Raw genomic sequence first — 10,000 nt, 5'->3', positions numbered from 1 at the left:
GGAATGTATTTGTATCCTGAGAGACGTGGTGGTGTCTCCACTCTCGGGAGAGACGCAATCAACTAGGTTGGCACGTCGAACCCTGAGTGCATTATTATCTGGGTTGTGTGGGGCCCTTAGTAGAGTTGATTTCCTAAGTACGTTGAAGACAGCAACAGCACCAGGTGAATACACCACCGAAGGCTCACAAGGGACTGCCACGGGTCCTCTAGGTGTGGTGAGCATCCGGGGAGTCACACGCGGTTTGTGACATTCGACGCTGGAACTGCGACGGAACTGAACCCCCCTGTGGCCACATGCGGAAAATCTACATTGGGGGTCGCGGTAAAAGAAGGGAGGTAAGCACTGAAAAACGGCGCAGTCCATATGGGGCAGTCCAAAATAAAAAAAAAAAAAAAATGTGAGGGAGAGAGAGAGAGGGAACGACAAACACACACCCAAACTAGTGACAAGAGCTGGGAGAGAGAAGAGAAGTGGAAACAGAGAAGAGAGACGCACAGGAACCGCCCAGGAGAAACACACAACACAGTGACAGAAGCTGAGAGAGATAAACCGAGCCAGAAGACAGACCAGACAGAACGCCCCAAATCACAAACACACGACAAAACACAATAAACACAGCACAAAAAAAAAAAAAAAAAAGCGGGCGCGTAGAGTAGGGCGCGATCCGGGAGACAGCGATTACACAGAGAGCTGTGACAAGAAGAGAAAAAAAAAGAGAGAAAAGAAAGAAGGACAGACGCACAACAGTCCACAAAGAGGCTGGGACAAGTGGAATTGATGAGTGATACATCAGACATGACATGCTCAGACGTGACCGCAGACACCCCAACACCCGCACACACGACACACACACACACACACACACACACACACAGAAGAGAAGAGAAACAGAAAAGAAACAAACAAAAGAACAAACAAAGAGAAACTGACCCACGTTCCAGCATAAATGCATAATGCACTAATGTACTAAACTACAGTATTCGGTGTGTCACAAGTGTCAATTGGAGGAAAACTCCTACGTCCTTTCGCTGGGGTGAATCACTTATGTTCAAACGAGAGGTGTGTCACAAGGTACTGAGCACACTACGTTCAGCAGGTAGGAATGTATTATATATCAAACTGAGAGGTGTGTCACAAGGTACTGAGCACCCTACATCCAGCAGGTAGGAATGCATTATGTATCAAACTGAGAGGTGTGTCACAAGGTACTGAGCACCCTACGTTCAGCAGGTAGGAATGTATTCTGTATCACACTGAGAGGTGTGTCGCAAGGTACTGAGCACCCTACGTCCAGCAGGTAGGAATGTATTATGTATCACACAGAGAGGTGTGTCACAAGGTACTGAGCACCCTACGCCCAGCAGGTAGGAATGTATTCTGTATCACACTGAGAGGTGTGTCACAAGGTACTGAGCACCCTACGTCCAGCAGGTAGGAATGGGAATGAAAGGAATGAATGACCAGGGGTAGGTTGAGCGCGGAGTTGGGAACATTCTTGACGCTAAGCAGACTTAGCGGCGTTGCTAAGTTCGCTCTTGCAACCCACCCTCAGTACCACCCCACCTGCAGAGAACAATCTCATCTTCTGGGAGTCCTTGACAGGTAAAAAAGAAAGAGAGAGTTTGTTCAGACTTTTACAGAAGTGGAAGGAAAAGTTTGCTGTCAGTTCCATACTTCTTACCGGGGATTTTTTTTTTTTTTTTTTAAGTTTTACTCAGAACTTAACCTTGGTTGACAAAGCATGAGTAAGGACACGAGAAATGTGCTCTGCACGTGCTGCAGAGAATAGCCCAGAGAGGATATCCGGAGCAGGAACAGGCAAGAAGCACGTGCAATGATATGTGGAGTGATGGCCTAGAGGAAACGCACCCGCCTTGGAAACGAGAGAATCTGAGCGCACTGGTTTTAATCCCGCCCACTGTCGCCAGTATTTTCTCCCCCTCCACTAGACCTTTGAGTGGTAGTCTGGACGATAGTCATTCGGATGAGACAATAAACCGAGGTCCCGTGTGCAACATGCACTTAGCACCCACGGCAGCAGAAGGGCTGTCCCTGGCAAAATTCTGTAGAAAAATCCACTTCGATAGGAAAACAAATAAAATTGCAGGCAGAAAAAAACAAAAAAAAAAAACACCAAAAAACAAGCGTGGCGCCGTCAGTGTAGCGACGCGCTCTCCCTGGGGAGAACAGCCCGAATTACACACAGAGATTTCTGCTGTGACAAAAGAGAGAGAAGAGAAAAAAAAGAAAGAAAAAGCAAGTGCTCCATGACCTGCATGCAACTGAGGCCACAAAAAAGGGGGAACAAGGGGCTGGTGAATTTGATGACGTGACCTTTTATTTACTCATCAGTCCCTGCAAATGATCAATGCTCTGGCGTTGAACTTTGTCGCAAGGAACCCCACTCCACACCTCCGCACCCCCAAAAATTAAACACACACACACACACACACACACACACAAACAAAAAAAGAAACAAAAAACGAAACGGTTTCCACGTTCCTACATAATATGCATAAACTGCGAGCAAATGTAACTAAATTCTACAGTATTTCCGGTTGTGTACACACAGTGTCAATTTGTGGAGGGAAAAAAAGGGTTCTTCTTCTTCTTCTTTTTCGTTCTTGGGCTGTGATTCCTACGTTCACTCGTATGTACACGAATGGGCCTTTACGTGCATGGCCGTTTTCACCCCCGCCATGTAGGCAGCCATACTCCGTTTTCGGGGGGGAAAATGGTTGATTTTAGTATATTTCCTGTATATATCATTATCATAATCATTGTTTGTTGTATTTTGTATTTTGCATTTTGTATTTCTTTTTGTCACAACAGATTTCTCTCTGTGAATTTCGGGCTGCTCTCGCCAGGGAGAGCGCGTCGCTATACTACAGCGCTACCTTCTTTTTTTTTCTTTTTTTTTTTCCTGCGTGCAGTTTTATTTGTTTTTCCTGTCGAAGTGGATTTTTCTACAGATTTTTGCCAGGAACAACCCTTTTGTTGCCGTGGGTTCTTTTACGTGTGCTAAGTGCATGCTGTACACGGGACCTCGGTTTATCGTCTCGTCCGAGTGACTAGCGTCCAGACCACCACCTAAAGTCTAGTGGAGGGGGAGAAAATATCCGTGGCTGAGCCGTGATTCTCTCGCTTCCTAGGCGGACGTGTTATCTCTAGGCCATCACTCCACATTATTATATCATTATCATCATCAGCAGCAGCAGCAGCAGCATGATATTCTGAATTTTTCTCTCTCGTTTTGACTGTCGTTAAACGGTGGGTCGTGTGGTTAAAACATTTCTGGTAGGATGATATTTGAAATAATATATGACAGTGGGGACATATAGGAAACAGGAGACGGTTGCATATTGGAATATTTGAGAGAAAGGGAGAGAGAGAGAGAGAGAGAGAGAGGGGGGGTGGCATGCCTGGAATGTCTGGATTGAATGAAGAGCCAATCTTAATATTGCGAGGCAGAAACCACTCTATCGGAATTATCAGAATATGAGAGAGAGAAGAGAGAGAGAGAGAGAGAGAGAGAGAGAGAGAGAGAGAGAGAGAGAGAGAGAGAGAGAGAGAGAGAGAGAGAGAGAGAGCTGCGGAGAAAAAGAAAGGCGCAAATACGAGCACTCTGTAACAGCAGGTGAACGTTATATCTGGAACGCTAGAAACGGAGCGAAACAGCGGAGAGAGAGGGATACCTCCAATATTTCGGAAGAAGTGTGGGAAAACGAGTCTGTTTTGATACGAGTATTTCTGAGTATCTAGAATCAGAAAGAACAACACCTTGAATATCTCGAATACTTGAAAAGAGAAAGCGCAAGAATCTTGAATGCTGGAAAACGGGACGGGGATGAATGGATGTGCTCGGTTAGTTGCTGATTCGAAATGTGGATGAATATACCGGAATAGGACAGGAGAGAGATGGCGTAGCTCGGGAATATGAAGCATGTTCCCCCGAAAACGGAGTATGGTTGCCTACATGGCGGGGTAAAAACGGTCATACACGTAAAAGCCGACTTGTGTACATACGAGTGAACGTGGGAGTTGCAGCCCACGAATAAAGAAGAAGAAGACGAAGATGAAGAAAAAGAAGAAGGAGATGAAGATGAAGAAGAAGAAGGAAGAAGAAGAAGAAGAAGAAGAAGAAGCATGTAACATTGGAACACCTGGCAGTGGAGAGGGTTAACACAATAGGCTGCTCTGCATTGTATGGAACAAGACAGGGTAAAATCCAGGTTAGCAGATCAGAACATGCTCTGCCTTAACTCGCTGGCAGTTGTAATTTTCGTCAGTGAGTCTTTGGGGACGGCCGACGACGAGTATTGATTGATTTCTGTCTAATTTTAATAATAATAATAATAATAATAATAATAATAATAATAATAATAATAATAATAATGGTATTTATATAGCGCTGAATCTTGTGCAGAGACAAATCAAAGCGCTTTCGCACCAGTCATTCACCACGCATGCATAACTCTAAAACTGTAGAAACAAAAGACAAGGAAGAGGCAGGCAAGGGAGGCTATTTTGGGAAGAGGTGGGTTTTAAGGCCAGACTTGAAAGAGCTGAGTGTGGAGACTTGAAAGAGGAAGTTCATTCCAATTGCAAGGTCCAGAGACAGAGACAGAGAAAGAACGGCGGCATACAGTCGAGTGTTTGAATCTGGGTATGCGTAAACAGAGTGGATCCGAAACCGATCGTAGTGAGCGAGATGGAGTGTAGAGGTGAAGGCAGCCGCAGAGATAGGAAGGGGACAGTTAATTTTAAACCTTACATCGCCAGCTATGTTCAAGTTGCTAACATCTGCTAGCTGGCTAAGTCAGCTGCACAGTACAGCTTAAAACTGGCTGTGGAGCAGAGCAGCCAGTGGGAATGTGGGGTGCTCGTTTTTTCGCTGCCATGTGGCACGAACTCTTCTCCACTGTCACTGATCAGCAGCAAAATCATTTTCTGCCAAATGTCTTTTAATTAGACTTGTTTGCTATCCCATAGAGCGTGGTCTAAAGCGAGACTGCTAGTTACAATCTTAACTGGTTGAAGAACTCGCCATAATTCAAACTAAGGTTTTAAAAAGCCGCTGAAAATCGCTCCAAACCGCACGATAGTCGGTTCAACAATGAGAAGGAGGTTTCCGGTACATGTGACAGGAAGTGCTAAGTTGGGTGTTATTTTTTTGAAGAGTAGAGCACGTTTATTAACTCTAATGCTCAAGTTGCCGACCGGTGACAGCAGCGTTCTCCTACAAGTCGCCGAGCGGCGACAACAGCGACCAAAGAAGGTGGCTGGCAGCTCTCTGACCGGAGACAGGATTTCATTCGGTCGTGGGTAAGTAAAATCGCATTGAAGTTGTTGTTGCTTTAGGTTGACAGCGGTGGTTTGAAGACTCGGTCCTTATTTATTTTTTTCTCTTTTTTTTTTCATGTGCGCTGCTGAGAAAAATCCTTGGATGTCCACGCCTGGAGCCAACCTGTATATCAAACACACACAAAAATGAAAGAAAGAAAGAGAGGGAGAGAGAGAACGAAACAAAAAAAAAAAAACTTGAAGCGAACCATCAAGACAAATGGAGCCAGGAGCGTGAATGTCCTGAAAAATCAGTGAAAGTAACAGCCACGCAAAAAGAGCAGAACAAGAATAAAAATAAATGAAAGTCATATAGAAAGAGAGAAAGAGAAAAAAGAGAGAGAGAGAGAGAGAGGGGGGGGGGGGCAGACAGACAAACAGGGCTGGGCTGGGGAAAACCTTGAGCAGCAAAGCAATAAATCGGTAACACCCGAAACAGGACAGAAGAACTCTTATCAAAATCTGGCCAAATCTGGAACAAACCCTTCCTTGGAAAAAAATGGAAGTAAACCCAACAGACGACACGAACAAATGTGGAATGTCTGCAACAGGAGAGGGATAAGCTAACAATTAAGTGTCTGAAAATAAAAGAAAGAAGGGAACCGATGAATATCAGGGATGACAACTAAATTTTTTTCCACCTCTGTTCCGATCTGAAAGAGCTCTTTTTTTTTTTTCCCCTATCTCTCGTATTTCCCCCAGGGCTACAAACAGGATGGGTAGCTATGTTCCGTGACACCGTCCTTCATGGTAAATGCGTTTAGTGTGTGCGCTGATTTTGTTAACTCTCGGCTCCTTTTGTGGTTAATCTCTCACACCCATTTCGCTATTGTCTGCAGTGCATGATGTAAAATGTGTGATGACATTGACAGAATCTGCGCTCGGGTGTCCATCTGTCTGTCTGTTTGTTGTATGTCTGTCTGTACCTCTGACGTTTTGCTGAAGCCATGGTTCTAATGACTATGATGATTATTGTGATGGTCATGATTAGGATCATCATCAACAGGATCATCAGCATCATTGTTGTTTTGCTAGTTGGTGGTTTATTTCAGTGTATCTCTCTCTCTGCCTGTCTGTCTGTCTGTCTGTCTGTCTGTATGTCTCTCTCTCTCTCTGTTTCTCTCTCTCTCGGTCTCTCTGTTTCTCTTTGTGTCTCTGTCTCTCCCTCTCTGTGTGTGTCTCTCTCTGTCTCTTCTCTGTATCTCTGTCTGTCTGTCTGTCTGTCTGTCTGTCTCTCTCTGTCTCTGTCTCTGTCTCTCTCTGTCTCTGTGTCTCTCTCTGTACATGTCTCTTGTCTCTGTCTGTCTGTCTGTCTCTCTCTGTCTCTCTCTGTCTCTGTCTCTGTCTCTCTCTCTCTCTCTCTCTCTCTCTCTCTCTCTCTCTCTCTCTCTCTATCTATCTATCTATCTGCGCGCGCGCGCGCGCGCGCGCGTGTGTGTGTGTGTGTGTGTGTGTGTGTGTGTGTGTGTGTGTGTGTGTGTGTGTCTGTCTGTCTGTCTGTCTGTCTGTCTGTCTCTCTCTCTCTCTCTCTCTCTCTCTCTCTCTCTCTCTCTCTCTATATATATATATATATATATATATATATATATATATATATATGTCTCTGTCTCTCAGTCTGTCTGTCTGTCTCTCTCTATCTCTATTTTTCTCTGTCTCTATCTCTGTCTGTCTGTCTGTATGTCTGTCTCTCTCACGCTGTTTTCGGTGTTCTGTTTTCTACATCCACACGCGTGTTGTTGTTTTTTTTTCCCTATGTCGCCGCCCATTCATATACTGTATTGCATCCTTCCCCTTTTATTCGCCGTTATTTCTGTACATTGATATAATGTATTGCATCCTTCCTCCGCCCCAACCTTGCCAAGAGGGCAGTATTGTCAATGGAAATGAAATACACACACACACACACACACACACACACACACACACACACACACACACACACACACACACACACACAACACACACACACGCACTCTCTCTCTCTCTCATTCTCTATTTATCTCTCTTTTTCTCTTTCACTTTCTATCAAATGAAAATGCATTTTGTTATTTCTTGTCCAGTTCTCATGAATATCCGATAAAAAAATTCATTCGTCTAAAATATTGAATGGGCTTACTAATGTCGTCAGACTCTGCTGCGATTGTAAAGAAATGTCTCTTTGTATGTATGACAGTGCAGTCGTACCCGACTATAACCACCAAGACAGCAGAGGGAGCAATTGCTGTCCCGACTATCTGGAGCAGAATTTGATTATAGTGTAGAGTGCCTTTCACAACTTACACCCCAACCCCACTTTCTTGGCCAAGAGGGCTTCAGGACGGTCGGCATTGGGATGGTCCCCAAAAGCCAACTAGACCCCAAAGCCTGCAGCACTAAGAACCAGTGCAGTTTTGCCTCCAGATTTTAGAAAAGGGAAATCGCTGTTTAATAAGGATGTTAATGTTGATATTTATTCCCAGCTGGGACCCACAGAATGCATCAATGTATCTATTTATGTTTTTATTGTATAAATCTTCACACACCCAATCATAATGGGTGGTGATCTATTTCTAAAAAAATCCGATTCCGTCTCAATTCAACGGCACTCATCTCCATTCCTTTAATCCATTGACTGAAACAGAAGTCCATGAAATCCTGAAAGAAATGACAATAAAATCCTGTGAGCTCGATCCTATACCAGCCTCTGTCTTTTCCCAGTGCGTCTCACAACTTTCCCCCACAATCACCAATATTGTTAAGTCACCCCTTCTCACTGGAATGTTTCCATCCACTTTCAAAACTGCAATCGTCCGGCCTCTTCTGAAGAAACCTAACCTTGACGCAAACATTTTGAAAAACTATCGACCAGTTTCTAATCTTCCATCCCTGTCCAAACTCCTTGAAAAAGCTGTCCCGAAGCAGCTAAACAACCACCTTTGTTTCAACAATCTCACCCACCCATTTCAGTCTGCATATCGCGCTGACCACAGCACCGAAACAACTATCCTCCACATCCTGAATAATCTACTGTTAGCGTCCGACTCAGGAAAAAAATCCATTCTCACTCTTCTCGACTTGTCAGCTGCTTTTGACACCATAGACCATTCAGTCCTTCTTTCCCGTCTTCATTGTACATTTGGTATCAACGGCACTGTTCTGGACTGGTTCAAATTTTATCTCACTGATCGATTCCAGTCTGTCATTGTTGACAATTTCCAATCTGAACCCGTTAAAATCGAACATGGAGTCCCACAGGGATCTGTTTTAGGCCCAGTGCTCTTCACTCTGTACACTGCTCCTCTCGCTGAAATTATCAACCGCCATAATGTCAGTCATCAGTCTTATGCTGATGACACTCAACTCCAGAAGAGTGATACCCCTCTTGTCGTCGCTCTTGCAAGAAACATCCAACTGTTTCCTGGACACACAAAACTGGATGATTCTAAATAAGCTACAATTGAACGATCATAGGAACTAAACAAAAACTCTCTTCCATCACAACTGACACAATGAGACTTGGCAATACATCCATCCCCCTTTCTAGTTCAGTCAGGAACCTCGGCGTTTTCCTTGACAACACACTGTCCATGCAAAACATTATCAGTCAGACATGTCAATCCTGCTACTGTCAATTGCGACGTATCAGTTCCGTCCTGTCCACTGGCGCAACATCTAGACTTATCGTTTCTCTCATTCTCTCTCGCCTTGACTATTGTAACTCTCTATTGTCTGGTTTGCCTGCTTCATCCATTCAGTCCCTTCAGCGTATACAAAACTCTGCTGCCCGACTCGTCCTCAGAAAGAAAAGATCTATAACCCTAGCCTTCTATTCGATTATAAAGAAGCGAATACTCCAAAGAACCTTGCAGTATTTCAGGTTTGCGGTGATAGCATCCAGGGAAACATAAACAAGAGTTTTCAACTACTGGGAACACAAACAAAACAAAACAAAACAAAACCAAAAAAAGAAGAAGAAGAAAAGTGTTTCTCCCCGAAATAACGCTTTCAGACAGAAATAAGAGAAAGGCAAATTTCGTACGTGCGGAAAAAGTCGACGCGTTCAAAGCGGAAATCGAACAGACAGAAATAATGAGCAATACATGAGACCAGCAGCCGTGGCGAAATCACGTACATCATCATATACTGACTTCTAGCAGGGCGCGTGTTCGAGCACCAGAAGAGGTAGATCTTATCAAGAGATGAGTACGCTATGGGAGACCACACATGATCATCCACATCACTGGTGCCTCTTTGGCAGTGTTGCTCGTATTTCCTGACCAACGCTACAAGTATCTGCATCTTTCAGGACTGGTTGACTCCGGGATGTATTATGAAAGGAAACGCAGATTTCAACCTTGTCACGCCATCTCATTCCTTCAACTGACCCCCCCACATCCCTACCCCCCACGCCCCCATCCCCATATCAGCATCGTCATCGTCCTCATTCATCATCAATGTGGAACAAATATTGTCCCAAGGTTCTCAGACCTTTTATACCCTGCTCTCACGGTGACCTAAGTTTCGACTCCCCTGTACTTCCATGCTTTGGACGAGTCATTTCAGTGTATTGGGCGTCGGCAGAATCATGTGGGACTGTCGTTACTGGGTCGTGGTTGTGGTGGTGGTCTTCTCTTTGGATGCGACGCTCACTCAGTCTGGCTCCACAACAAAGCGA

General features: G+C 44.6%; 1 protein-coding gene across 1 annotated transcript in view; it reads right to left on the bottom strand.

Moving 5' to 3' along the window:
• LOC143287331 (uncharacterized) overlaps positions 1-10,000 on the bottom strand; it is a 74,724-nt gene that overhangs the window by 48,292 nt on the left and 16,432 nt on the right. The window lies entirely within an intron of this gene.

Source organism: Babylonia areolata, chromosome 11 (assembly GCF_041734735.1).
Source record: "Babylonia areolata isolate BAREFJ2019XMU chromosome 11, ASM4173473v1, whole genome shotgun sequence".
Classification (NCBI taxonomy): domain Eukaryota; kingdom Metazoa; phylum Mollusca; class Gastropoda; order Neogastropoda; family Buccinidae; genus Babylonia; species Babylonia areolata.
The sequence above is the reverse complement of the archived record's forward strand: the minus strand, read 5'-3'. Positions and strand labels throughout refer to the sequence as shown.